The sequence below is a fragment of the Haplochromis burtoni genome, unplaced genomic scaffold (assembly GCF_018398535.1).
Source record: "Haplochromis burtoni strain Fernald_Lab_line unplaced genomic scaffold, NCSU_Asbu1 Contig_370, whole genome shotgun sequence".
NCBI lineage: Eukaryota > Metazoa > Chordata > Actinopteri > Cichliformes > Cichlidae > Haplochromis > Haplochromis burtoni.
In genome coordinates, this window is record NW_024582731.1 from 336,182 (window position 1) to 363,538 (window position 27,357).

Sequence of the window (27,357 nt, forward strand, 5' to 3'; positions counted from 1 at the left end):
GTGCACATTCCCTGCTACGCCAGGTTTTTAAAGTATAGCAGCAACATTGTTGTGTGCAGTCTTCACGCATTAGAACAATCGAACCACAGAGTGCTACACAAGCCCGTGTCACTTCTTTGCCCGTCTACGTTGGGCCATCTGGAGTACTGTGGGTAACGGTTTTTGTGAAGACATCAGCACGCTGCAGCTAACGAAGCTTAAGTAAGCAGATAAAACAAGCAAAACTGAGGAAACCACCCAGCACATGACAACAGATGAGCTCTGTTCCTCTGGGTTTATAACATATACACACATATGCAGGGCCTCACACGCATGGCTCTGTACTGGACCCACAAAAAGGAAACAATATCAGTTGGCCCTGACTCCAACTTCCACATCACTGTGCACAATCCCAGCATTTTTCAGGGTTTATTTTTATGTGACCTAGCACACCAATATTTGTCCTTCTGATGATTTTGTTCCCTGTTCCTGCCACAACAAGCCACCGCTGCCTTTCCCTGCGCTCTCCTCCAATTGTGTTTTTCTCACTTCTCTTTCTGTTTTTCTGCCCCTCTCTTCTTTTTCTCTCTCTTTTCTCGCCTCCTTCCCCACCAGTCACTGTGATGAAGTGGCCAGTGAGTAGCCGTCTCTGTCGGTAATCACCACGGTAACTCATGGCAGCGCTGCGGCGCCGGCAACACGCTATCCATCACCGCCTCCACTGCTGCAGGAAACTGATATATCAAGATGTAAATTCTGGCCTTGCTGCTGCTCCCAGAACTTGGATGTCTCCACAGAGGAGGGGGCGGAAACAAGGAGAAGATGATGGTGGAGAGGGGTAAGGTGAAAAGAGGAATACATGAAAGATGAGATAGCATGCACGGAGACTGTGGGGGGTGGGGGGTAAATATATAATGCTGAGGAGAAAAAGAGGGGTGGATAACAGGATAGAGGATGTGTGGAGCAGAGGAGAAAGGTAAGAAGAAGGCAGGGACATAAAAGAAAAAGAAAAGAGTAATGAGGGGATATACTGCAGCAGAGGAGATATGAATAGGTGGGGGGAAAAGAGGACAAAGCAACTATGGAATGAGGAACATAGAGTAGGGAAGCTGATGAAAGGGAGGAAGGGAGGAGAAGAAAAGGAGAATGAAGAAGCAGAGGGAGGAGAACGATGAATGTATGATGACGGCGACAGTGTTAATCCACCCTGATGCATCCTTATTGCTCTGTCACAGCCTGCAGTTACCACACGAACACACACGAACACAAGGGTTGCAACATTTGAGCCCTGCATATAATGCATGTGAACGTGTTTAATGCAGTGGGTGATGGAAAAAACTTAAAAGAGAGAAAGAGTAGTGTAGCCTCAAGAATCCATGAGGAGAAATCTGTAAGAGCAAAGATGGCAGTAAGAGCAGAACTTCCAGGGCAGAGGTGGGGGGCTTTTTACCAACTTATTTTTAGACCAAATGAGCAGGATTTAAAATCGCTGTCTGTTGGTGGGCTGTGTGGACAGGTTTGCATCCATAGTGAAATGATACAAAGTATTCCAGTCACATTACTGACACAAAGGTTTGTGAGTAAAACAGGAAAATGTGATTGAAGTAGTGAAAATAAAAATGCAGACAAACATCAGCTTTGAGTGTCAGCGAGCCAGAGGATGAAAAAGCGAAACACAAAGCTAAAAAACTACATCCAGCTAATGTTCCAAGAGAACTAATGACTGCGACACAGAAGGTTACCTTGCTGGTATGAATGTACACTTTGGATTGACAACAAATTTTCAACTTGTGGTGCCTAAAATCTTATGAGTCACACTTCTGACTTGGGAGTGAGAACGTGTTGACTTGTGACACTTGTCGTGTTTGAGTGCCAACCAGTGGTATTTTAACACAATTGAGAAGAGAAGTAGTTTGAGTCACGTCTGCCTAGAGACGTGCTGGCGACCGTCTGGCAACTGGACTTATTATAGTTGTGTAATTTTTTAAAATAATTTTTTATTTCATTTTGCCTTTTATTTTTAATTCAGTATACTTGCAGTTAGTTTCCAGAGCTGATTTTTTTTTCGGTTTAGTTTTTATTGTTTGAAGATGTTTAGTTTTTAATATGAGCTCATCTACTCTTAATGCAGCCGATCACATCGACCGTGTAATTTTCCTCGATGAATTTGTGTAATTTATTTTTTCAAACCATTTTTTTAAGATTTTTCAGATGCAAACAAACAGATGTGACTAATCAGAGCACTGCGTTTGGCAACAGGTTTACTTGTAGCTCAAAACACACAACAATACTAAAAATACAAACCATAAAACAATACTATTTTACCTCTGACACACATCTAGACGTTGCTCTGGGTCAATCGGCTCTATGAAATGATTTCTCTGCCTCTTCAGATGTGGTCCCAACTCTGCCAACAGGAGTTCAAACTGCCCCACTGTCCTCCTGAAATATGTATTAAAAGCGCTTGTGATGCAGCTTCAGCTCCTGGATCAAACCGTGAGACTCTCCCTGCTGCTGCCAGAATCTCAGTTGCTTCCTTTTCTTGATTAGAAACATCAGGACCAGCTCATCTTGTTGAGTTTATTATTTTTATAGCGTGTTTTTTGAGGATCAATTTTCAGCAAAAATGACATGGTCTTGGTGTGTAAACCTTTAGTTTAATTTTTAAGAGGTTTAGTCTTTTTAAATGATTATTTTCTGTGTTTTATATTGTAGGCCATATATCCAAGGCAAGATTTGGAAAAATACGTAAAGGTATTCCAGCAAAGACACACTGTCATGAACTAGCTGTGTGGAGGCAGATGAGGACCCAAACGCAAAACTCACGGAGACAGGAACTGAACTCAAAATCACTGCTTTATTGCAGGCTTCACAAAGAAACAGAACTAAACTGGGAATGCTAACAGAAGACCGAGGGAACACAGAAAGACACACGGGTTCGGGGGGGAGACATTGACGACGCGACACTGAACTGAGGGAGACATGCACATAAATACACAGAGGGTTAACGAGGGAAGTGGGAGCACACGGGGAACACAGCTGACACAGATAATCATAACGAGACAGGGCAGGAGTGAACACAACATGACGCATACCGACGAGAGACTGTCAAAGTAAAACAGGAAGTACACAGAGGTGCAGACAGGAGGAGAGAGCACAGACATAACGGGCTGGGGAAAACATTAAATGAAACACGAGGGGAAACGAGGGCTCACAGATACACAGAGGGGCACACAGGGGGTAATCAAATAAGGAACATCTTTAACAGAACCTAGGAACCACGGCATACGGAACAAAATACAAAAATACAAGAAAACTAAGAATGCTGGGCCAACATGGCCCAGGACCATGACACACACAGCTTTTGAAAAGCAGAGACTTACTATTTTATAAAAATGTAATGTCTGAATGAACACAATTTTTGCCACACTAACACGTACAGTCGTACTAAGGCTAAATGCTCTATACTTTTATTAGATTTTTGTTAGATTTCAAAGTTCAAAGTTAATTTTTTTTTAGTCTAATTTGTATTTTTAATCAGCTACAATGTTTTTTCACATCTAATTTTAGTTTGTAGTTTAGTTTTAGTTACCTATAATAACCTTGCTTGCAAAGACCAGTCTGGTGTTCTGCAGCTACCTCTTTGCAAGTGGTGTCTGGCAGTCACCAACAGTGTTGGTCAAGTTACTTAAGTTGGATTACTTACTTCTCCAAGAAAGTAATCCCATTACTTTACTGATTACTTATTTTACAAAAGTAATTAGTCACTTTTTAAAAACATGATACACAACCTTAATACGTAATAAAGCAAAAGACCTTTCGGCCCAATTCTGATTTTTTTCTCCATCACATAAAACTGAATCAAATGAAAAACTTTTTTTTAAAATTGTTTTATTAGTTTTAATCATTTAACTTTATGCACATTGCATCAAGCAAAAACTGTCAAACAGTGGTTGACTAGATGAAATTTATTTAACATATTCCTGCACATAAAATATAAAATCATGTTTTGTCTTTAAACTCGCTCTTTCAACTAGATGCAAGTCAAACACAGCAAAAAATGAATAAAATCAAAGATTCAGTGGTACTAAGTCCTCTTAGTACCCCTTTGTGGACTGGTGCCAGCTGAACTACCTCCAGATCAACACTAGAATAACCAAGGAGCTGCAACCACTGAACATCCAAGGTATGGACATCGAGGCTGTGGACAGCTACAGGTACCTTGGTGTTCATCTCAACAATAAACTGGACTGGACTCATAACTCAGACGCCCTCTGCAGGAAAGGGCAGAGCAGGCTGTACCTGCTGCGGAGACTCAGGTCTTTTGGAGTGAAGGGCCCACTCCTGAAGACCTTCTATGACTCTGTGGTGGCCTCAGCCATCTTTTACGGTGTGGTCTGCTGGGGCGGCAACATCTCTGCCGGGGACAGGAAGAGACTGAACAGGCTGATCCGGAGGGCCAGCTCTGTTCTAGGATGCCCTCTGGACCCAGTGGAGGTGGTGAGTGACAGGAGAACGGCGGCTAAGCTGTCATCCCTGTTGGACAACATCTCCCACCCCATGCAGGAGACTCTGACAGCACTGAGCAGCTCCTTTCACAGGTCTTTCCTCCGCACTGCTGTCAGACTCCACAACAAAGACTTTTGCAGCTGATCAAACCCACACATGTGCAACAAGACCGCTATATGTGCAATTCTTTTTCTGACAAAGTTGTACTTGTATTTTCTTACTCAGTTGTATATAGCATTTGTATTCTATTTTATTCTATTGTATATATTATTCTGTTTTATTCTATTGTATATAGTATTTTATTTTATTTTATTGCATTCCAGTGTTTTCTAATTTCTGCTACATAACTTTGCACTTTTGCTGTAATGAAACAAATTTCCCTCCTGTGGGACTAATAAAGGTCATCTTATCTTATCTTATTTTATCTTATCTTATCTTAAGACTATTTTCACCTGTTTAGCAGGAGTGGGGCTAGTGCTAGTTTGCCTAGTGCTGCAACGGTCAAGTCAGTGGGGAGGATCCGGAGGTTTCTCAGTGAATTTCACATTCCCGTGGCAGCATGCTAGGTGCTTCTCAAGATTTGAAGTTTAATTTTTCACTGTAGAAAGAAGTTTTCTTTCCACACAGAGTGTACAGCACACGGTAATGTTTTTGTCACTTTTTACAGAATCAAACTCAAAGTAATGTAAGTACTTCCAACTTTTAAACGCTGCATGGTCATACTCTCTCCCGCACTCCATATTATGCATTGTTGATCTGCACACGTCTGTTGCTGCCACAGACGTCGCATGCTCGTACATAAATGTCATGAGACACTCTCACAATCAAAATCATGGTTTAGTAATGTAGCATGCTTACGGGAAAGTAACAGTTATCTGATTAGTTTTTTGCAGTAGTAATCCTTTACTTGACAAAAGTAATCAAATCTCTGGTGTGAAACTGGTGACAAGCACAAACATTTTCTGGAAACGCTGCCACTGTGGCCACAGCTACAGAAAAGAAAGGGAAGTCAGCAGGAACGGAAAATCTTCAGCTGGAAAACTACCTGGAGGTGCCTCATCTGTCTCAGCCGCAGAACAGCAGAGCAGCACCTGCTTTGTGCAACACCCACTATTACAGTACTGTGATTAGTAATATTACTGTGCTGAGTGATTTGGGTTTGGTAGGTGTTACTTTATGAGTGCTTTCAAGAGCTGCATGCAAGGTAATGTAACTCTAAAATTAGGTTAACAAGTCAAATTTTAAGTCAAATGTAACAACATAAACAAAAAAGCTGTTTTAATTCCGTGAAGAATTTGCTGTTTGTTTCACACACTATATGATGGAGTGTGATTTTTATGCATTCATATCTATCAAGTATTGCCAAAAAGAGACAAAAAACATGCACAGTCTGCATGTGTCCTCCCATGGCGTCAGCTAAATCTACATTTGACTTTTGAGCTGATGGGGAATCCTTCTAAAGCAGATGAAGCTAATGATATGAATCATATCAATGCCTCATATTCCAGACAGATTTCCAGTGTTTACGATAAGATTACTACAAGCTCCTGCTTGGGTCGGTGGGTAAAAGACTGTGTGCACAATGAAAGTTTAAAAAAATCACATGATCCTAAAATTCAGCACATCTCCATCTTCTCCATCTGTTGTAGTGAAACATTCTTATTAAGAACTACACACTGAGCACAGCAGAGAGAGAAAGAGAGAGCAAGAAAGCAGAGGAAAAACCAGCCATTTCACTCCTCCTCAGGTCATCATTACAGCGCATCAGGACAGCTGCTACCATGGAAACCTCCAGAGAGCAGAGCGTAGAAATACTTGTTGGTCGCAAAAATCAAAAGCCAAACTGTCTGCATCTAGGCAGTTTGTTTCAGACTCTATTTATTTATTTCTTTTTACCAACTTTAACTTATTTTTAATTTCTAATCTTTCCTTTCTGTAACAGGGGGGAAAGTCTCAGAGGTGCTGTTGATGTCATTAGCTCACTTCTCCATAGATAGATGGATCCACAAGCTAGACACATTGGAGCTCTTTCGGATGAAGGGAAAACTGATTTTGTGAGTTTTCCTCTCATTTGTTGTCCTTCTCGCATCCTTATACTTGTACTGTCTGTATTTTCAGTCCTGTGATATTAAGTTGAAGTCTATATTGTTTTCTGTTTACAACTATCATGTGTTAGATGGCTCACCTGATGCTTTGATATGATGATGATCTGATCTGATAGAGTGCATCATTTTTAATGTTTTAAAGCTTATCTGTTTGGTTTTGTTAAGGGTTATAATTAGGGACATGGCTGCAATGATTAACAGGTGTGTTAACACATGTAGATGTAGCTACCATATTTTCCGCACTATAAGGCGCACTTACATCCTTTAATTTTCTCAAAAATCAACAGTGCGCCTTATGCATGAATTCTGATTGTGCTTACTGACCTCGAACTGATTTTTTGTGACACATGGCGCTCAGAAATCTGTCAAAAAATGTTTTAGTACGACTTTGGAAAGCTACAAAGCTGCACTGCTTGATGGATTGTCAGAGCATTATGGCTACTGTAGTCAGGAGCCTCACTGATTAATCTGGGTCCTAAACTCCGTCCACTTCAGGTCCCAAAGTCAAACGAACACAGCAGCATCACTGAGAGTTAAAAACTGTCTAAATTCTTTCATCTTTAATAAAATGATCAGTGTTGCTGCTTTACCAGGTGTAACAAGTTTAACGTCCAGGCATCCATGAAAATAGAATTTATTAAATTTAACAGAATTAGAAGTTAGCAGGAAGTTAGCTCGCTAGTTTCCACCTAAACATGATATAGCATGTTCTGACTGAGAGATTTCTGAAAAAATTAAAACGTACAGCTTTGCTATCACTTCCAACATAAATGAAGACAGAAAACTAAACAGCAGTGACTTTTGTAGGGTTACTGAAGTTGGGCTAGCTGGTATATAATGATTTGCTACGCGATCGCTAGCGACACAGCTATGTTAGCATAACATAAACACAGTGAAGTTGGAAGATGAATGCTAACTTTTTTCTACTCGTTAATGGGAGGGTGACCGATGGTTAGGGACAAACGCAATCACAACGCAGGATGCTGTAAACAAACCAAACTTCATCCACAATACGAGGTTAGTCGAGGTTAGTATTAATTACTGCAACAACATGGGACTAGGAGCAGCTGCAAGAGAATTCATCATTAATGAATCAATGGTACAGAAGTGGAGGAAGCAAGAAGAATGAGTTGAGTAAAGTTTGACTTATCTGACTGTCTGTTTTGCTTTATGTGCCTTATAATCAGGTGCACCTTATGTACGGTAACACTTTGGATAATTGAAGTGACTAAATTTGACCATGCTTGTGCTTTTGGTCCCTTTTAGTAGAATTTTTAATTGAGTTTTCTGAGCCCAAGAATCACAAGATGTAGTTTATACATTTCAAACTTTAAAGGGCTGTGTCCCTCTCAAAGTCTTGCAGGATGTTGGTGTTCTGGCAACTGTAAACATACGTATCAAGCCAAATCCCACCTTAGATTCATTCATTCATAAATTGTCTGAAATCCTGTTCAGTTATCCAATGACAAATGTCTGACTATATGTTATGTTGTATCTTTTCCACTGCGCGGCTCTGATGAAGACACAGTTGTAGTGACGCACATTGAAAGGCTGTAAGCAGTGTGTGCTCCAGTCCCGTCTGTCCTTTCGGACAATTATCTCAGTTTGAATTATATAATGTGATTTGGTATTTAGTTGGATATGTAAACTGTAGTTTAGGCAAAATAAAAGCAGATCAGAGGTTCTACAATTCAGAAAGCTCATCTTGCATCTTGCTTTGTGTGGTTTTTGTTTTTTAAATCCAGGCTTGATTGGATATAAAAAGATCAGGATTCATGATAACCGTTTATCAGTAGATGTTCATTTTAACAGTCAACCATTTCCAGTTAAATTTGGCATCAAGAATTCAAACTGATCAGTGTAAGCAGGGTTTTGATTCAGAAGGTTCACTCCTCACAAGATTACCACATAGAAAGTAATGTGACCGTTGACTCTAGAATGCTCCTGATGTTTTAGGGGAGCAAGAAACATTTCAATAACTTACTACATATGAATTCAGAAAGAAATATTGTAACTGAAACTAAGACTGACAGTTTAAATTCATACCATTTACAATCTGTTCTGAAAAATTCCACTTTGCGTCCAGAAAAGACAGGACTTTGAATTTTACTGCAATATTGACTAAGAAGTTAGCTAAGTTAATCAATAAAAATAGAAAACAACTGTGACCAGTGCTGCACTGATCAGATACTCATGAAATACTCAGAAAGTAGAGGCATTCTTCACCACACAGGGCAAAATGACCAACAAAGGTTATCTGGAGTCTTATCTTACACTTCAGCCACAGCAAATCCAGGGACTAACTAAATTAAGCTAAACACTATACCGATATTTCAGCAATTCATTTAAGGGCATCAAATAAAAACAGTTATTATCTTAGCTTCTGTCGTCCTGCACTGTTGTTTTTTGTTAACCGAACACAATCCTGCTCATAAAAAGTTGTCTGTGTCCAGGGATCCAAATTCAATACAAAATAAGGAAAAGAGTTGCCTCATGCCACAAATCTCATAGACTTGAAAATTAAACTACTAGGCATTCAAATCCAGACTACAGAGAACCAAAAAGTGAGGAAGCTTTCATTTACACTACTAAGGTCATCTTCAAATACTCATTATCGCAGATCTCAGATCAGCCAATCACATGAAAGCAATTTAATACATTTAGGCATGAGGAGATGCTGAGGCTTAAACCAAGAATCAAAAAGGGGAAGAAAAGTGATTCGAGTGCCAGCCCACATTTAAAGTCAGCTGAGTAGTGTTTCATTTCCAGTACTCATCTGAGTATTTTAGAACCTGCTGATCTACTGGGATTTTCCCACACAACACCTCTAATGGTGTCGAAGTATGCACAAGAGCATCTCTGAACAAGCAACACACGCAGAACCAGATGGGCTACAGCAGTAGAAGATCACCCCAGGTGCCACTCCTGTAAGCTGAGATATCAGAAGATCAGAAAAAAATCTTGCCTGGTCTGATGAATCCTGATTTCTGTTGCAACATTCAGGTCAGAATTTGTGGTAAACACGATCAAAGCATGGATCCATGCAGGCTGCAGCTGCTGATGTAATGGTGTGGGTATTTTCTTGGTACACTTTAGTACCCTCAGTACTAACTGAGCATTGTTTAAACACCACAGTGTACGAGTATTATTGCTGACCATATCCATCCCTATATGACCACGGTCTACCTATCGTCTGTCAATGTGCCACAAAGCTCAGATTATCCCTGCACTTGAATGGCCTCCACAGTCAACAGATCTCAATCCAATAGAGCATCTTTGGAATGGGAGATTCACATCATGGACAAGCATGTCAATGTGGACCATTTATAACTCTCTGAGGAATGTTTAGCGCACCTTCTTGCCTTGTCCATTAATGGCAGTAAGAACAAGAGACCTGTGTTGTAGTTCACAGTGACGTTATGCAGATTTACAAGATGACTGCAGTGGATTCCATCAACAATAAACCAGCATGCATGCACAACAAACTGTGCATCCTAATATGTGATAAAGCAGTTTTTTTGTAATTTAAACCAAACTAAACTTGAGAATAATCTAAGGCACGTAAAATGTGAAAGTGACCTTAGCTGCACAGTAACAAAGAGCAGCTGCAGAGATTTGTCTGGATCACCACCTGAGGGACAGTTTTCCAAAACACATTATCAACACAGCTTGACGTGGCGAAAAATCAGGCTGGTTCTGCATCAACTCTTTAGCCATTTGTTTGTGGAAACAAACAGAAATAAAGAAAATATGGCATGTCAAAGTGATTGGACAGGGTCTATTCATCATACACCTGCAAAACCAAGACGAAAAGACAGGAAAGATAAACTTCTGACTCACTGTTGTGCTGCAGCTGCTCACGTCTGATGGCCCCTGTGGAGACAAAGACAGAATTCCTCATTAGTTTTATTGGTCCCGTGTTTAGGTTTTACCACTGTCCTAATGAATTAAATGTGCTGAGATCTCGTCAGGTTTCAGCCATGACATCATCTCAACAATCCGAAGCAAGGCAGTGCCTGTCTGAATGTTAATGTGTGTGTATGATGGATTCAAGGCTCGCAGAGGTGAGCAGCTAATAAAACTGCTGCACAATTTACTGCACGAAGGCGCAAGAGTTCTGTGCACATACACACGCATACGCCGAGCACCAGCTGGGCTTGGCTGACCTTTCTAAAGAAAGGCTAAGCTTTAGAAGCCCACAGAGAAACAAAAGCGGGAAAACTGTGTCGAAAGAAACAGCGCAAAGCTGATCGGATCTTGATGACAGACTGTGCAGCCCGCAGACAAAAGGTCACTTCAGCTAAATCATCTCACTAACAAAAAGGAATTGGCCAGTAACAAAGAGCAATGAATGACATCAAACAGGATTTATTTTTATCATAAAGTGTAACAGGCTTGTAAAGTGTACTAACTGACGATGGGGAAACCACACTGCCTGCTGCTAAATTATACAGAATCATTATTCAGTGTAAAAGACAAAGGATGTGTAAAATTACAGTTTAATACTGTAATTTTAAACTGACGTCTAACTTCAGCTGTCTAAACTATCCAAAGGTATTCCCCAAAGACTCACTTTACTAAAGAAGAATAAAAGCTCCTCATATTGATGCAGAGATGAAAGAAGTACCAGTAAAAATACTTATACTACTAATTATTATCATTCAATGAAAGCCAGTATGTTTTCGCTGCCACTGTGTGGATAAGTGAGGTGTGTCTTTTTCAGGTGAATGATTATTTTTAAGAGATTTTCAGCCATTCCTTCAGCTTTTGGAAGGCCAGCGTTTTTCCCAGATACTTTTTTAAGATCCTCTGGCTTCAAGTTTGGAAATTTGTCTGGGAGACCTACTTGCTCATTTATATCAGCAGGGTCCAGGCAGCTGAGGTAACTAGATCAGATTCCCTCATCAGTCCCAACTTCTCCACCAATGCTAAGCACTGGCCATTTGATTTATTGTTTTGTTGTGATTTAATTCAGTGCAAAAAGAAACACCAGGAGTTGCAGTTAAATCTTCATTAGCAACGCTGTTGCCATCACATTCCTTCAATATCAAAGACAAGGGTGCTTTCCACTAAACCTGACAACCAGGTGCAGCATCATCCTGTTACTGTGACAATAAAGCTAATTAAACTTGCATTATTGTAACAGTGACAACAACATCATCCCATATGCCAAAAAAACAACTGTCATTGTCACACATCTACAGTTGGTAGATTAAAACAAAGAAACAATATTTTAAAGTCAGTTTTAGCAGAAAAACATTTCTTTAAAAAAAAAGAACAACATTTGCAGGCACGAGGCTATTAAGATGGGCCTATGATAGCAGCTAAGAGCAGATTTTATCTTTACACTTTCTCTCTCACTGCTTTCAGTTGTAATATGTATAAAAGGCTCCACTCCCTTGAAATGCTGAATACATCCTCTTGCTTCAGCTCCATGTTTACTGCTTCAGTATGTAGCTGGTTATTTATCATCTCTTTAGCAGTGTAATCATGCAAAGCTACGATCAAACAATGGCTATCTGTTAGGTATCATCTAAAATGTAAAAAGAAATATGACATGATGTAAAGTGATGAGATGTTCTGTTACTAGCTGAATGGGAAAAGTGTAGGTACGTTGTTTTTAAAGACAATAAAGCATTAAATGTGTTGCTGGGTGATGGTTGTAGCACAGTCTGTAAACAGAAAGTGAGCGATCGCTGTTTAATGTTCAGCCAAGTGAAGAGTACAGCGCGTGAGTGCCAGAGCAGGCCATATGGCAAAGACACTCCCACGCCAAAGCAGTCTAGACTGGAATGAACCAGTCCATCTTCCAGCAGCTCCTGTCCACATACAGACACAATCAGTATGGTTCTGTTTCACAGTGACCAGTTTAAAGTGAAAACTATTAAATTATTTTCAATATATATATTTTTTCTTTCAGTTCTTTTACCCTCCAATTATTACAAGCAGTGAAAACAAAGCTCAACTGAGCTGAAACTGGAACGCAGAAAATAAAGGTGTGGAAATGACATCACTTACCTTAGCTAAATTACTGGTAACACCCCTGAACAGCAGGTGTGCTGTTAACCTTTCCCCCCTCTCTCTCTGTCTTTGCTCTTGTTTCTCACTAAAGCTTTAATACTTTTATTTCTTTACTGCCGGTCCCCAATGTTTTATTTATCTCATTGTTTTCACTCCCTCATCACCTCAGTACCGCTAAACTGACTGATATGCAAATAACGAATAAATCTGCATATCAATTAACAACATCATCTCCTCACCAAGCATTCTCATTGCATGTACGAAAAAGGAGGGTGATGCATGTGGATCATATGAGGGATGCATTAGAAATTCGGGGGGGGGGGGGGGGGGGTGGTATTCATGTTCCTCAAACTATATTTCAGAAGCAGTAAAATGTCAAAATATAAGAATTATTTATTTAGTTTTGTAATTATAGGATTAACAGCGACTTCAGCTATACAGCATTTTAAAATGGATTTAGTGCAATGCTGCAATATATAGTTTTAATGCCTAAATGTAGGCACAGTGATACAGAAATGTGTCAGGTTAATATTTACAATAGCATAATGGTGTTGCAGGATTGCTTTGGTTTTGATTGCAGCTGTTCTGCAGATGAAGGTTTAAGCCCTTCTTCCAACTTTCCAAAGCTGTCCCATGGATGAGACTGAAGTTTTTTGTGTTTGACACCCCTGTGTGAAGATGTACTAGCATTTTAAAAACTATTCTTTTAAAGGGGGACCTTTTCTGCTCATCTTCTAACTCCATATACTTATTCTTGGACTTTCTTTTTCAGGGTAGCTTTTCATAGTTTAAATTAGTAGTTATTTATCCAAAACTGGGCCTTAGTGGAGCACATTAGTTCCGTTACCAATTTCTTTGGCATCACACAGACTACAGAGTAGAATAAATCTCTTACAGCCTGAGCACTGCACCCAGAGTTAGTGCTTACACACCCACTGATCTCATCATTTGAACCTTGTTTCAGTTGCCCACGTTTTACGGGAGTATCCACCTTTTGTGTCTCATGTATTCTACGGTTTTCTACACCACATCTCTGCATGGTATGTTACTGTAAAGCTCAGCATTTACCTTGTTTTTATAGTTTTTGTGGGCACCCAGTGCTGACTGTGACATGTGAATGCCTAACCTGCCTGACCCTTACCCAACCTAGAATCCAGTTATTATCCTTAAATCTCAAACAGCGTTTAAAGTTGTAGATCTCTACAAAACCATCAGACTCAACCAGTATGGGGGCTCCATGTTATTGTGGGGTTTTAGGATCCCACAAATACAAAAAAAAACAACAACAAAAAAAACCCCAAGCCTATAGAAAAGACACATTCACATAACTACACACTGAGCTGCACAAAAAGCTATATGAGTTGTTGCATCGGTCTTCATCTTCTCATTTGCAACCCCGCAGTGCAATTGATTCCTGTTGGCTTAGGTGTAATATAAATAGATACATCTGTGTGGAGGCTATAAAAAGAAGAAGAGATGTTGACATCTATAATGCTGTGAACATTTTGCGGTACTATGTCTCACAGTGATTGGGAACATCACAGCAGTTTGACAGTTATGGCAAATACATATCTGATCTTGCAGCAAAATATTGACGTGTTTTGTTTTGGCACCGGTAGCTTTTGGTCAAGTGTAGAAAAAAACAATCGAGCGGTGGGAATGGACATCAAGGCTATTAAGGTGCTGAATAAATGCAGTGTATTTCTCACTGACCATGATCAGAGTTAGTGCTTACACGCCCACTGATCTCATCATTTAAACATTTCATTTGGCCACGTTTTACAGGAGCATCCACCTTTTAAGTCTCATGTACACTGACCATTGGGTCAGTGTACATGAGACAACAGAGAAAGCACAATAGGTCCTCATTAAAGGATAAAAAGAACAAAATGTACTTATATTATGAAAGAACCAAAAAAAAACCCTGAACTTTAAAATTGTCCATGCATCACAACAGGCAGTGAAACATATTATACTATCTAACTCTCATCCACTTATTCTATTTTCAAACCAGAGTGCAGTCTGGTTCATTTATAAAATGGTTAGCAGCAGCAGAAGATTTAAATCGGGCCAGTCTAGCAGTCCAAAACTTTGGTAATTACTGAATTTGAACTGCAGCAGACATTCGAAGCATTTAGCCAGCTTCAAATACTGAACCTCATTCATAATTATAATACACTTCCCTTCTCAGTAGTGCAGAAAGACCAGCAAAATGTGAAATCAGACATGTTTATCTGGTAGGAATGAATTCATTCAGCTGAATCCTGAAAGCCAAATGAGAAATCCAAGTAAGTGCCGGTCTTCCCTCTAAAGCAAACCTCCAGGTCTCTGCCGACCGACCTCTCTATTCATCACACACCACCGTAGTCGCACTGGCTGTTCTCTCCTGAAACAAAGCACAGCAACCATTTGTGTGTTTTGTGTGAGCTTCTGCTTTATGGCCCCTTTGCTTTGCCTTGATCAATCAAACAGGCGTGGTGAGCAGCAGGGTGAGCGGGGAGCGCTCTGTAGTGGAGGATGGGGCGATGTTCCCGCATCCCACCTATTGGCACAATCCGTGTTCCGGCAAGCCCTCGTATAAATCACTGTTAATGACACCAGAGAGAAGAGGAGGAAAAGGGAGCAGTTAGGCTAAATAATCTGCACAGTGCTCCTCAGGATGTTGCTTTTGGAGAGTTTATGAGAATTTCACCTGCCTATGGAGAGAGCGAGGAAAAGCAGCCGGACGGCAGTCTTTCCAGGCTCGTGTGGAGGCTCAACGTGGTTTTAATTTCTTTAATTGAGCCTTTATTAAACCATTGGAGCCCCACAAAGTCCATTTCCACCCACATATTTCTCCAGTGGGTTTGGAAACTTTGACAAAATCCTGAAATATCACCGCAAAAAAACAAAAGAAAAGAAAATGAGCATGACAACAACACCATCTTCTCCCTTGGTGTTTACACAGCGAGAGAGGATGCTGCCGACGTAAGTGAGGTGATTTTCACTTGTGTCTCCTCTGAGCTGTATTTTCTCCATCTCTTCAAAGACGCCAACACACTTGGTGAAACAGAGAGCACAGGAGAGCAGCAAAACCGACATAGGGACGGTGGAATGAGTCCAGGGTACGTAAGGTATGTGACTGACAAAGTATTTCACATCATTGTTTGATTCTTTATTTTTCTGACGCACCAGCTGAATGTTTTGACCGCACTCTGCCACACGGATGGATCACTCGCTTGAGCCTCTCAGTTGCAATTCCCTGTTTGTATTTTTCTTCATAACAGTGGTAACTTCATTACAGGAAGTACTTAAAATAAGCTACTCCCAACATGGAGGCAGAATGCGTCACGAATATAGAATATATAATACAAAACTCCGACCTCTTTCTCACTTCATGCACATGTAAATGTTGCATCTTTTTACTCTAAACAGATGTCAGCTGCACGGAGCATGATCAAACTTTTCATTTAGTAGCTACAACTGCATGTTAATTAGCTACAGCTCATCTAATCTGTCATTTTAAACAGTGACAGCAGGCAAAAGACAAGAAGAAAACACATTTTTTTATCACTCTTCATAATCAAACAGAGCGAGAGGAGATAAGAGGAGAGGGGGATTCGTTGACATCTGTGAGTGTGTATGTTGCAGACTGGAAGCTGGCTATAAGAAGTTATGATATATGTCTATAGGCTCATATCTTTCTCCTTAATGACTAAATGAAACTGCAGGCTGAATACAAAGTATTCAAAAAAAACCATGTATTTAAGAGAAACGGGGGCACCAGTGGGAAATGGCTGGATTTTCCTCAAGTACAATGAGGACAGGCACAGTGTGTGATTTGATGTGATGTGCAAAGAGAGGCTGGTTTGCTTTGTAAGTGGCAATCCAAATGCCCTGCTACTCTCACTTTACTGCTGACACAGTGGCTGGATGGCTGGTTCCAAATAATATGGAAATGGCTTGAAATAACAGTTTGGGAAACTTGCGGTCTCTAGTGACTGACCGGTTAAGGCAATGCGAGAAACTGATGGAGATTTCAATGTGAATATAGCATGATGCATTGATTGTTACAAGGGTCAGACTATGACAGAGCCCATTAGACAAAGTAGAAAAAAGAAAGAAAAGAAAAAAAAGTCAAAGTCCCCACACTGCTAGTCAAAGCAGTGACCCATAGAATAAAAGGATCTGGTGGCTCTGATGTGTAAGGCATTATTGTGCCTGTTGTTTGGGTTCTTCCCTTCAGAAGGAAGGGTCACTGCAAATCAATACAAACATGCTCTGAGTGCTCACCACTTTCCTATGATTCAGGAGGTCTCACAGAATTGCCTGATGTATCTGACGAATATGAAAGTGATGTCATTTATATACTACGAGCTTTTACAGTTTCCAGATCTCAACCTCATTGAAGCCTATGGGAAATTTAGGACTGACATCTTAGACAATACACTACACATTCTGCTCTTTCCCTCGAGTACAGTAAATTTAAGTACCAGTGATGACAATGGATTGGAATGGGATGCAGCTGACTGGAGTATATTCATCAGTTTTTCCTACAATACATCTCTGCATGGTATTTTACTGTAAAGCTTGCTGCCCAAATATTCTCAAAAGGAAACATCATCTACAAATGTAAAAATCATCTGATGACCAGTTAAAGTCTGTACTTTCTTCTAAAAGAAGACTAAAAACATATCTCTCCTCCAGTGTGCACGAATCCTTTAGGTTAATCCACCTGGCTGCTCAAACACAGAGCTGTAGGACACGAAACAAACATGAGTGCACAGCACTTACTTTGGTTTTTTTAGAGTTTTTGTGGGCACCCAGCACTGTCTGTGACCTTGCCTAACCTGCCTGACCCTTACCCAACCTAGAATCCAGTTATTATCCTTAAATCTCAAACAGTGTTTAAAATTGTAGATCTCTACAAAGCCATCAGACTCAACCAGTATGGGGGCTCCATGTTAATGTGGGGTTTTAGGATCCCACAAATACAAAAAAAAACAACAACAAAAAAACCCCCAAGCCTATAGAAAAGACACATTCACATAACTACACACTGAGCTGCACAAAAAGCTATATGAGTTGTTGCATCGGTCTTCATCTTCTCATTTGCAACCCCGCAGTGCAATTGATTCCTGTTGGCTTAGGTGTAATATAAATAGATACACCTGTGTGGAGGCTATAAAAAGAAGAAGAGATGTTGACATCTATAATGCTGTGAACATTTTGCGGTACTATGTCTCACAGTGATTGGGAACATCACAGCAGTTTGACAGTTATGGCAAATACATATCTGATCTTGCAGCAAAATATTGACGTGTTTTGTTTTGGCACCGGTAGCTTTTGGTCAAGTGTAGAAAAAAAAAAACAATAAAGTGATGTGAATGGACAACAAGGCTATTAAGGTGCTGAATAAATGCAGTCCATTTATCATTTACTATGGCCATCTGCTTTAATCTGTGTCATGAATAATGTGAAGAGATGGAGTCTGTTATCTTTCAGCAATAAACACATTTTACCACTGAGTCACATGTGAGGCTGCAGAGGATACTAAATCACTTCTACAGAACACCTCAGACCTCTAAAATCAGACTGATCGTTGATACAGCTGTGTGCCTGTCATCAGCAGTGAAGATCAGATAAAAGGCAAGGATATCTATCTTGATGCATGCTCAGTCATCCAGGTAAGTAAATCCCAAAAGGCTGATTCAACAAAACAAATCAACCTTTTGGTAAGGATGTCTAATTTAACTCAAGTCTTCAGTGGACAGAACTCAGATGCAAGGAGAAGAGACAAGTCAAGGAAATAGGGACACAATTAAGGGAATTGGTTGTACACCATGATGTTGCGATTAGGGCTCTGTGGGGGCCCAACCATCTGCTACAGGACTCAGTTTTATGACACTGGCTGTGGGCTGACTGTACCGCTGCAAAAGTGATTTTGGGATGATCAGATGGTATTGATAACAGACAAGAAAACAAACACTTAAAATGCCTAAAAGACACAGTGCATTTTGTTCTGCACTGTGTCTCTTCATAAATCGTGTTAAATTATAACTCGTCGCTAGTGTGAGAATGTGTTTCTGCGCCTCATGTTTGCTGCCGAAAACCGACTTTAAACACGACCAATTACAGCACCCTCCTGCATGCCCACATGCATTAATCATATAGACAAGTAAAGAAAAATATCACCTTTTGATGTTCATTTCAAATTGAATTCTGAAATAAGCCATCATGCAGTTATTACTCTCCGTGAGACACAGCTGATTATCCCTGTGTGCTCAAATGGAAATATTCCTGAATGAGAACAAAGAGATTTCACGGCAGCTCCATCACAGCCCCCTCACCAACACACACACACACACATACACAACATGGAGACGTACACAGGCAGCGGTCCCATAGGACGTTCATGAAGACTCCTTCCAATAAAGAGGATTATAGATTTTGCCCTGTGCACCCAAGTGTTTCCAATGAAATAACGGCCTCCTCCTGGATAACTCATTAAAATTTAAACCCCCCACCCCTTCTTCAGAATATCACTGTACTGCTCTGCATGCATTACAATCTTTGCATGGAAAAATAACCCTGCCATGCTTGTGTGTGTGTGTGTGTGTGTGTGTGTGTGTGTGGTGTGTGGTGTGTGTGTGTGTGTGTGTGTGCGTGTGTGTGTGTGTGTGTGTGTGTGTGTGTGTGTGCGTGTGTGTGTTTTAGCATCTGTATTGCAAAAGTGTGAGAAAATTAGAAAGGAAGATAAGAGGAAGTGCGAGTGAAAATGTGCTTCTATCCTTGGTGGCCCTGCAGGCTTTGTTGGCTGGATTAAAGATTATTCTCTCAGTCCAACACACAGAGCACACACACACACACACACACACACACACGATCCTTAAAATAAGGAGGAAGCAGTGAGATGAATGTTAAATTTACATTTTTCTTCAAGGCGACAATGGAGGCAGGAAATACATATTTATGTTGAGGCAACACCTCGACAGGAGGAGGGCAGTGCTGCATGCAAACATGCACATGAACAATTTTTTGCTTGCTCTCTTTAAATTACATAACATCCTCCAGCATTAACCTGACCATAACCACAACCGTGAGCTACTTTCCACGTGTGAAGTTATGTTACTCTCCTCTCCATCGTGCATCTTCTGCCCTGCTTATCATGTGAGATAACTTTGTGACTTGTAAAAACAATACATGCAAGTGACAAAACCATGGCAATGAAACATTGCACAATGACACATTACACAGCAAACATAAAAGATAATCAAGAGAGATCTTAATTTATTCTAGTCTAAATCCAGATACATAAAGTTACATTGTATTTTTTTCTTGTTTGAATTCATAAAAAGCAGTGCTGGTGCATTTAGTCAAAACCTCCTTTAACAAAATGTTTCCAATGCCCTTTTTATGGGCTTCCCATCAGAAAACTCTCAGCTCATTTTTTTTTCCTTCTTTTTTGTTGGAATGAATATAATAAGACCTAAAAATGTGTTGAAAATGACTGACTGATCTTGAAAGCATTTGACTGCTTAAATTACAGCAGCCAAACTCTCTTCTGGCTGTGCTTGCGTCCTTGGATCTAACTTAACATCCTGAGGAGACCCTGAAAACAGATCTGTATTAGCTACAGTCTGAAAATGAAACTTGTCAGTTTGAAGTTCATGGGGCTGCTATGATGCTTCTCTCTCAGATGGATCACCCAAAACATTTAAATATGGTTCAATCCATAGATACATAGATACATGTCCTTAAAAGAAGGATGTTAAATGTACCTGTAGTTTAGCCAATGAACTAGAAAGTTCAACAGTTTCATAGAAATAAAGAGTGACTTAAAAAGTCTGAAAAATTATCCACCCAACCCCTGCTAACTTTATGTAGAAACTTGTGTTTCCATGGTAACACTAGGTAACACCTGCTGACAAAAAAGGTGGAAACATGGGTCATTATGTGTCATTTCCTGATAATACTGTGACGCAATCAATGAGCATGGAAAAGATTTTTCAACACAGTACTAACCCAGATTTTTCCAAGGAAAATACCCTTGTAACCGTTAAAATTTTCAAGGAGGCCTACATTTTCTGCTGGACTAAAGAGAGCTGAGTGGTTTAAAGTGTTTCTTCGGTGATGTGTGGTAAGAGAGAAGGACTCCGTGAACTAAACTGCTTTGTGCAAAACATTTAGACCTCTATCTAAAAAGCTACACATTGCTGTTATATATGACATGCTGTCTTATGCAAATATATAATTTTGTAAGCAGTTACATACTGTCATTTCAAAGTTTCTGTGTAACGATCAAAGGACGCCTTCTTTAATATGGCTACAAAGTGTAAAACAATGATCACAAAAGGTTTGGGATGAAGCATCTTATCTCAAAATACCTAACAAAGTCCAAAATTCTATATATTTAGTTTTACCAGTCTGCACACACATTGTCCACTAGGATGGTTTACAAAGGAATATAAACCGTGTACCTGTCTGGGGAAGTCAAGTTAGGATATTTTCCATGGTTGTCCTTTCTCACATGTAGTGCAAACAGCAGGGAACAGGAACTTTAAATGCAGTCACACTGCTGGAAATATGTTTTAGGTGAGAGAGCTGCCTGGATACAGCGTGCAAGAGGGAGAACACATGATGCAATTACAGCACCTGTGACAAGTAGTTGCACATTTCTCACACAGGCACATTCTGAGAGACGGAAGGTTAAAGACTGGCAGTTGTCTGACCTGGTTGCATGCTTCTATGCTTTTGAAAACAGTTTGTGACTGTACAACAAAACGGTAACATAGTTAACTGCTGAACAATAGTGCAACAACTGGAAGTTCTGATGTAAGTGGAAAATCAAGAAGGCCCTTTCTGGAAATAAAACCACAACCAGGTGACATCAGCTGGTGTCAGTTTAAAATATTCAACATGTTACAGAAACTTTTGTGGGAACGACTGAAGATCGGAGATGATTGTGATTTCATCAACAGACTCTCAGCTACAGCTGATGCATAGAGGAACACTCTTGGTCCAACTCGGTTAGCTCAGGAAAAAGTATTCTTTCCCCGAATTTACACTTTGAGCCCTCACAACAAGAAGTAAGGTTAATGGTTTGGGGATGTTTTTGTGAGGGGCTGCTTTAAAAGCTTTCATCGATGCCAACCTGAGTTGTGTGGAGTGTGATATATGTCCAGTAGTGGTGCTTTTGTCTACAGGGGCAGAAAACGACGACAATGCAAATTATGCGAACTCCAAAGTTGCTCCTCATCTCTGTTGCATTCATCTCTGCTACCTTGGCACACCTCAGTTTCACACCCATCTGGATGATAATGTAGGCTAATTCTTCCTCAGTCTCTCTCCCCACATTTCCAGTTTGTCTCTACAATTAGCTATAAAATAAAATAGAACATCTTGAAAAGAAGCCATTAGGGACACAGACACTTACCAAGTTAAGAACCGAGTCTGGTTTTGTTAAAGAAATGAACCTTTCAAATCTTACTTTCCTTTGGACTCTGTTGTGGTGTCTACCCGTCGTTGTTTAATCAGTTGATCTGAGCAATTAGGAAAGTTAGTGAGGTGGCACATGCTTACACTACAAGCTGGTTCTCTGTTGTTGCTAAGCAACCTGATAACTCAAAGATTTGCGGGATGAGGTGAGTGTGCTTTCACGTGTAAAAAAAAATCTCTCCAGTTTTCTCTCCCTAGGTGTCCATCTTTCTCCCTCTTCTCTGACTTTACTTTAGTGCCTGCAAAGCCAGATTTTTTATTTGATTCATAACATCTAATAAAACAGACCTTCACTGATGAACTTCTGTGTTACAGGACTGTGTTGTTCATAGGTCCCTCACTAAATGAACAAAGGCCCCACAATCTCACAAGCTATCACGTTAGGTTGTCAACAGCAATGGATTCAGAAACATTTAAAGAACCTAGCAGCATTTAGTTAGCAAAAACTGAAACCATGCCGCTGATGGGCAAGAACTCAAAGTATAAAACCCGCGGTGAAATTAATCTTTGCTTTCTTAGTAAAATCTCATGCTATTTCAAGTTGATTACTAGGCTTATACGGGGGTGAAATATATATTCAACGTCATATGTTTTTCTAGATCTTGACAAGTTTTATCACATCTTTTTTCACTCTGTTTACAGCACTGTATTTTCATTTTAGTGTTGATTTTAGACATTAATAAATCATGTAACAGCACAATGGATTCATATTCTAGAGCAGGGGTGTCGCACTCCAGGCCTTGGCTATGCTGCATATATTTGCCGTAGGAAACCAAAACCCTCTCGGTTGCCAGTGTACTGATACTCAGGTGTACAGCATGTACATTGGTCTCTCATATCATACCTTACATACATAAAATACAACAGGCCAGTGTAACAGTAGTATAACATAAAGATGCTAGTGTACACAAGGGGTGCAAGCAATGCAAAGTTTACGCCAAGCAAAATTAAAGCTACAGCAGCTGGAGAAAACTGCACCTGCTTTGCTTTCTGTTTGGACTTTCTACTCCTATGCCATCACTGATGGGGGAGGTTTCTCTCTGAGTGGCGGCACCTATTTTTCCGGAGAAGACTCCAGCAAATCCAGCTTATTATTCTTATTCTTATGCTTATAGAGCTGTTAAGACATCACAGTTTGTGCGTGCGACAACTAATGCAGTGAGCATATATTTAACATTTATGCCTGAATGATACAAAACTGTCACTTAAATTGGTTTATAAAGCAGCACTGTCACACATCCCAAGTCAGAAGAGGATCTTTTGACTATCTCCCATTAAATGAATATAGTAAATGGTACCACTGGAGTAACCTGCATTAGATGGAGCTTGTCAGTGAATGACTTAGCCATGCTCTACATACCACGGACAGAAGGCTAAGAGAGAATAGAGGCCAGAAACACAAGAGAAGAAAAGATGTGCTCTATTTAACCTCTGTTCTCTGATTCTATCCCCTGCAGCTACTTTCCTCCCAAGCTAGAAAGGTTGAGAGATGAACTCTGACGTCTCAGTAACATGGCCCGACTTCCTGTGCTGTACAGTTCAAATGTAAAAATGCATATTTAATGTGCAGAGCAATGGGACAAACAGGAAGATGCAGAACCAGGTTTCAGGGATTATTCTGGGCTTAGAATTGTCTCAGTGCAGACTACTTTCCAAGGTAAAGAAAGTAACCAGATTTCAACAGTCCTCGAAACTATTTAATAAGCAGACGTAGAAAAAAATAAATTTAACTGTGGAAAAAACCTCAAGTCATTAAACAAAAAGCTGCATTTTTCAGGACATGCTGCATTAGTTTTGTGGTGGGACAAGGACTAGACATATGACTCCAGCTCAGTGGGAAAGATTAAACAAATTCATACCAATGTGACTTTTCCATCATCTGTTGAGCCAGGAAGTTTCCATGAGAAACAAGGACACAAACACATTAACATGTGGAGCAAAAACCTATCTGTAATCACCAACACTTAAAAGTTGTCAAGTGCCACTTATTAGGAAATTGATTGGCATGCACATATTGCCTCTGAACTGTGTCAATGTGCGGATGGCTGGCAATATAAAACTCCATGAATGAGTGTAAAATCGTGACAAATGAGTTTCATTCATTTCTATAAACCAAGTGTGATCTTCACCTCAATGTAGCTTTGTGTTCTGTTTCTCTACCTTTACAGATAAACCTGTTAGGTATTCCTCTGTATTATTTCATATTGTTCTACTGCCATATTTTCTGTTTCATCATTTCTGGGTTTCAGGAGTTCAAAAGACATGCTGGATGGTGACCAAAAAAACTGAGATCTACCAAATTAAATAAGTTAGGGTTTTCACTTTAAATGTGTACCATATTTTTAAATTTTACATGTAAATTTTTTCATGGTTAAATTACCATAGTGATGTATCACTAACAAGGCTCTCAGGAAGTGACATGAATGCACTAAAGAGGTGCATCCCAAAACAATACATGCTGCTGTTTATTTACACAAATAAAGAGAGTGGAGATGCTACCAGCTGAAGAAAATGGTTTAGGTTGAACCATATGTTTATCAGTATTCATTTCAGCCTCAAAAGTCTGTCAGGCAATAACAGCAATGACAGTAGGACGGAAAGATCACTGTCTAAGGTTCCAGAATAATGGACCGGAGGAAAAATGGTCTCCAGGTCACCTCTGTGCTTTTTGTCTACTGCACCAGAGAAAAACCCAAACCTCTAATCACCAGGTGAGCTAGGAGACCGATGAATTTTGGGAGCTGTAGTGTGGTGTGAGATGTGGCTGTAGGGGACAGGAGGCTGTCCAAGAGCATTTATCAGTGAAACCATCAGAGCAGAAGATGCTCTCAGCAGCCATTACTGTCACATGCTGCACTCTGCAAAGCAAACACACACACACATTCATCGTCGGAGCACAGCAGAGGCATTCATGCAAGCACGCGTTCACACGGAGAGTGATCAGCGTGGTTGTGTGGAAGCTCTTTGCTTGTGCAGCTTCTTGCCTGCATTTTTGTGCTGCCAGTAACCAGGTTTTTGAAATGAATTTAAGTCTCTGTCCTTGACTGTCTCACAGAGTACAACCACGATAAGCTGGTTAAAGAAAAAAATCTGAAAACAGCTTTCACAACAGAGGTCTAAATCACAGATCACTTACTGGATTTATTCCCCGTTTCTCAGTTAAGTTGAGATATTAATGGACTTTTTACTCCTCGGGTTTTAATGCACCCCCATATGTATAGCAGTAAGTGACGGCTTCATGATCAACAGATACTTCAGTCAGTGAACACATCATTATTCACAGGGCCTGATGTGCAGTGATTTAAACTGTCTCTGTTTCAGTACAGAAACAGAGTAAACAGGCACTGTGCATGGGGCTAAAAGCTCTGCATCATGTTTTTTTTTGACAGAGATATCACACTATAATCATTTATTTGGCTTTGACTGATTTTTAATAAGCTTTTAATGAGGAAGTAGCACAATGTAAATCACAGATTAGCAGTCAGAGATGCTCTCAGTCACCAGTAATTGGAGCTGCACTGCAAAAAACTGCTAATTCAGCCTCAAGCTTTTAACCTGAATATTCACAGATTTTGTCAGCTGATGGATGTTTTCTGAAAGCAGATTGTAATTCAGGATTTGAATTCAACATCTAATCCAAAGCTTTTAAAATAAAATGGCTTTCTTTTATCTTTTGAGAAATTAGAAGCTTGTTGCCATTTATAACTATTGTGGAGTCTATTTTTAAGTCCATACTTGCTACTGGTTGTGCAGATATTCTGTGCACTCAAGTTGCCTGACTGACAAGCATTTTTCATGGTGCATTACACTAATGACAAACGTCATACACCTACTTGTTATACTAGGATTGTATTTCACCATTGCATTTAGCTGTTGGGCTTCCATGAATTCAGCCTCACACACCTAATGGGTGAAGACGAATCTGTCAAGCAATTGGATGAGACAGTAAGTATCCATTAGCTCAAGATCCCTAATGCAGTTAGCAAAATGACTATTCAGTTCTGTATGTGAGGCTGATTTCATGGAAACAAAACTGAAGGTTGTGTTTGGCCCACACAGCTTCTCTAAGGAGATCAGTCATTACATCAGCCCCCTTGTGAGCTTTATCAAATCATCTGCTGAGAAGCTTTGTAGTTTATCTTGGACCAGCATTTTAATTTTGATCTCACATCTCAAATCTCATTCAGTCCTGTTTCTAAGAAATAGTGCAAAAATCAAACCTTTACTGTCATCCAATGATTTGGAACTTCTAGTACTCACTTTCATTTTTTCTGGCATCTGCCAGTCTTTACTGGCCTCTCATCAGCTGGGCCAGAATGCAGCAGCTATAGGCTGCTAACAAAAACTAGCCACGAAATTCAGAATTTATTTAAAATTTTATTATTGACTCATGAAGCACTACATGGCCAAGCACCTGCATGTATATCAAAGCTACTGAGAAGATCATCATCATCTAATCAGGGTCTTTTAAGTGTTCCACCCTCTTATGCAGACGTGACAACGCTTATGAGGTTGTTGCTCACAAACTTTGGAACAATGCTTCTCAGCCTATCAGGTCAGATGAGTCTGTGGTTTGTTTTAAAGAGCTGCTGAAAACCCATTTTATAGGTTAGTGTTTCCTTAATCTTTCTCCAATAACTTTTGGCCATAGTTCATATTGAATGTGTCTTTGCTGGAATGAACGTAAGACCATATGTAGCTTGCCATCACCAGTGTGTGAATGTGTGTGTGAATGTGTGGATGACTGGATATGTAAAGCGCTTTGGGGTCCTTAGGGACTAGTAAAGCGCTATATAAATACAGGCCATTTACCATTTACCATATGTTTGAATGTGTGTCTGTGGTTTTATCCAAAGTGTGCAGCACTTTGTCACTGTGTTTTTTAAAAGAGGAAAAAATAATGTTATTATTATTTATACCTATACTTACAACTCAACGTTGAATCAAATGTTTCCTGTAAGTATTCAGTGTTTTTGGAAACCTGCAGCATGATTTAAGCTGTTTCGTTTACCCAGATCTGTTTAGGTTTCCTCTGCTCTGATTCTGCTTTAGATTTAAGAACCAGATAGATCACAGGAGTTGGGAGAAGGGCTTAGAGCAAAATAAGGCATAACACCTTTCTTTAAAGTTGGTTCTTATTAAGCTGAAGCAGGTTTTCAATACTCAACCCTACCCAACAAGAGGTTCAAATATTTTACACAACGTTGAAAATATCTACATCCTTAGGCAGTTGTTTTTCAAGCAGAAATTTAGAAGAGTAAAGAAA

At 39.9% G+C, this 27,357-nt stretch overlaps 1 protein-coding gene across 3 annotated transcripts in view; it reads right to left on the bottom strand.

Annotated features, from left to right (window-relative positions):
- The window catches only part of enox1 (ecto-NOX disulfide-thiol exchanger 1), a 126,599-nt gene that overhangs the window by 80,864 nt on the left and 18,378 nt on the right, over positions 1-27,357 (bottom strand). For all 3 annotated transcript variants that reach the window (XM_042228958.1, XM_005943437.3, XM_042228957.1), the window contains exon 2: positions 10,434-10,466. The gene's annotated coding sequence lies outside the window, so the exon portion shown is untranslated. The remainder of the gene's footprint in view (positions 1-10,433; positions 10,467-27,357) is intronic.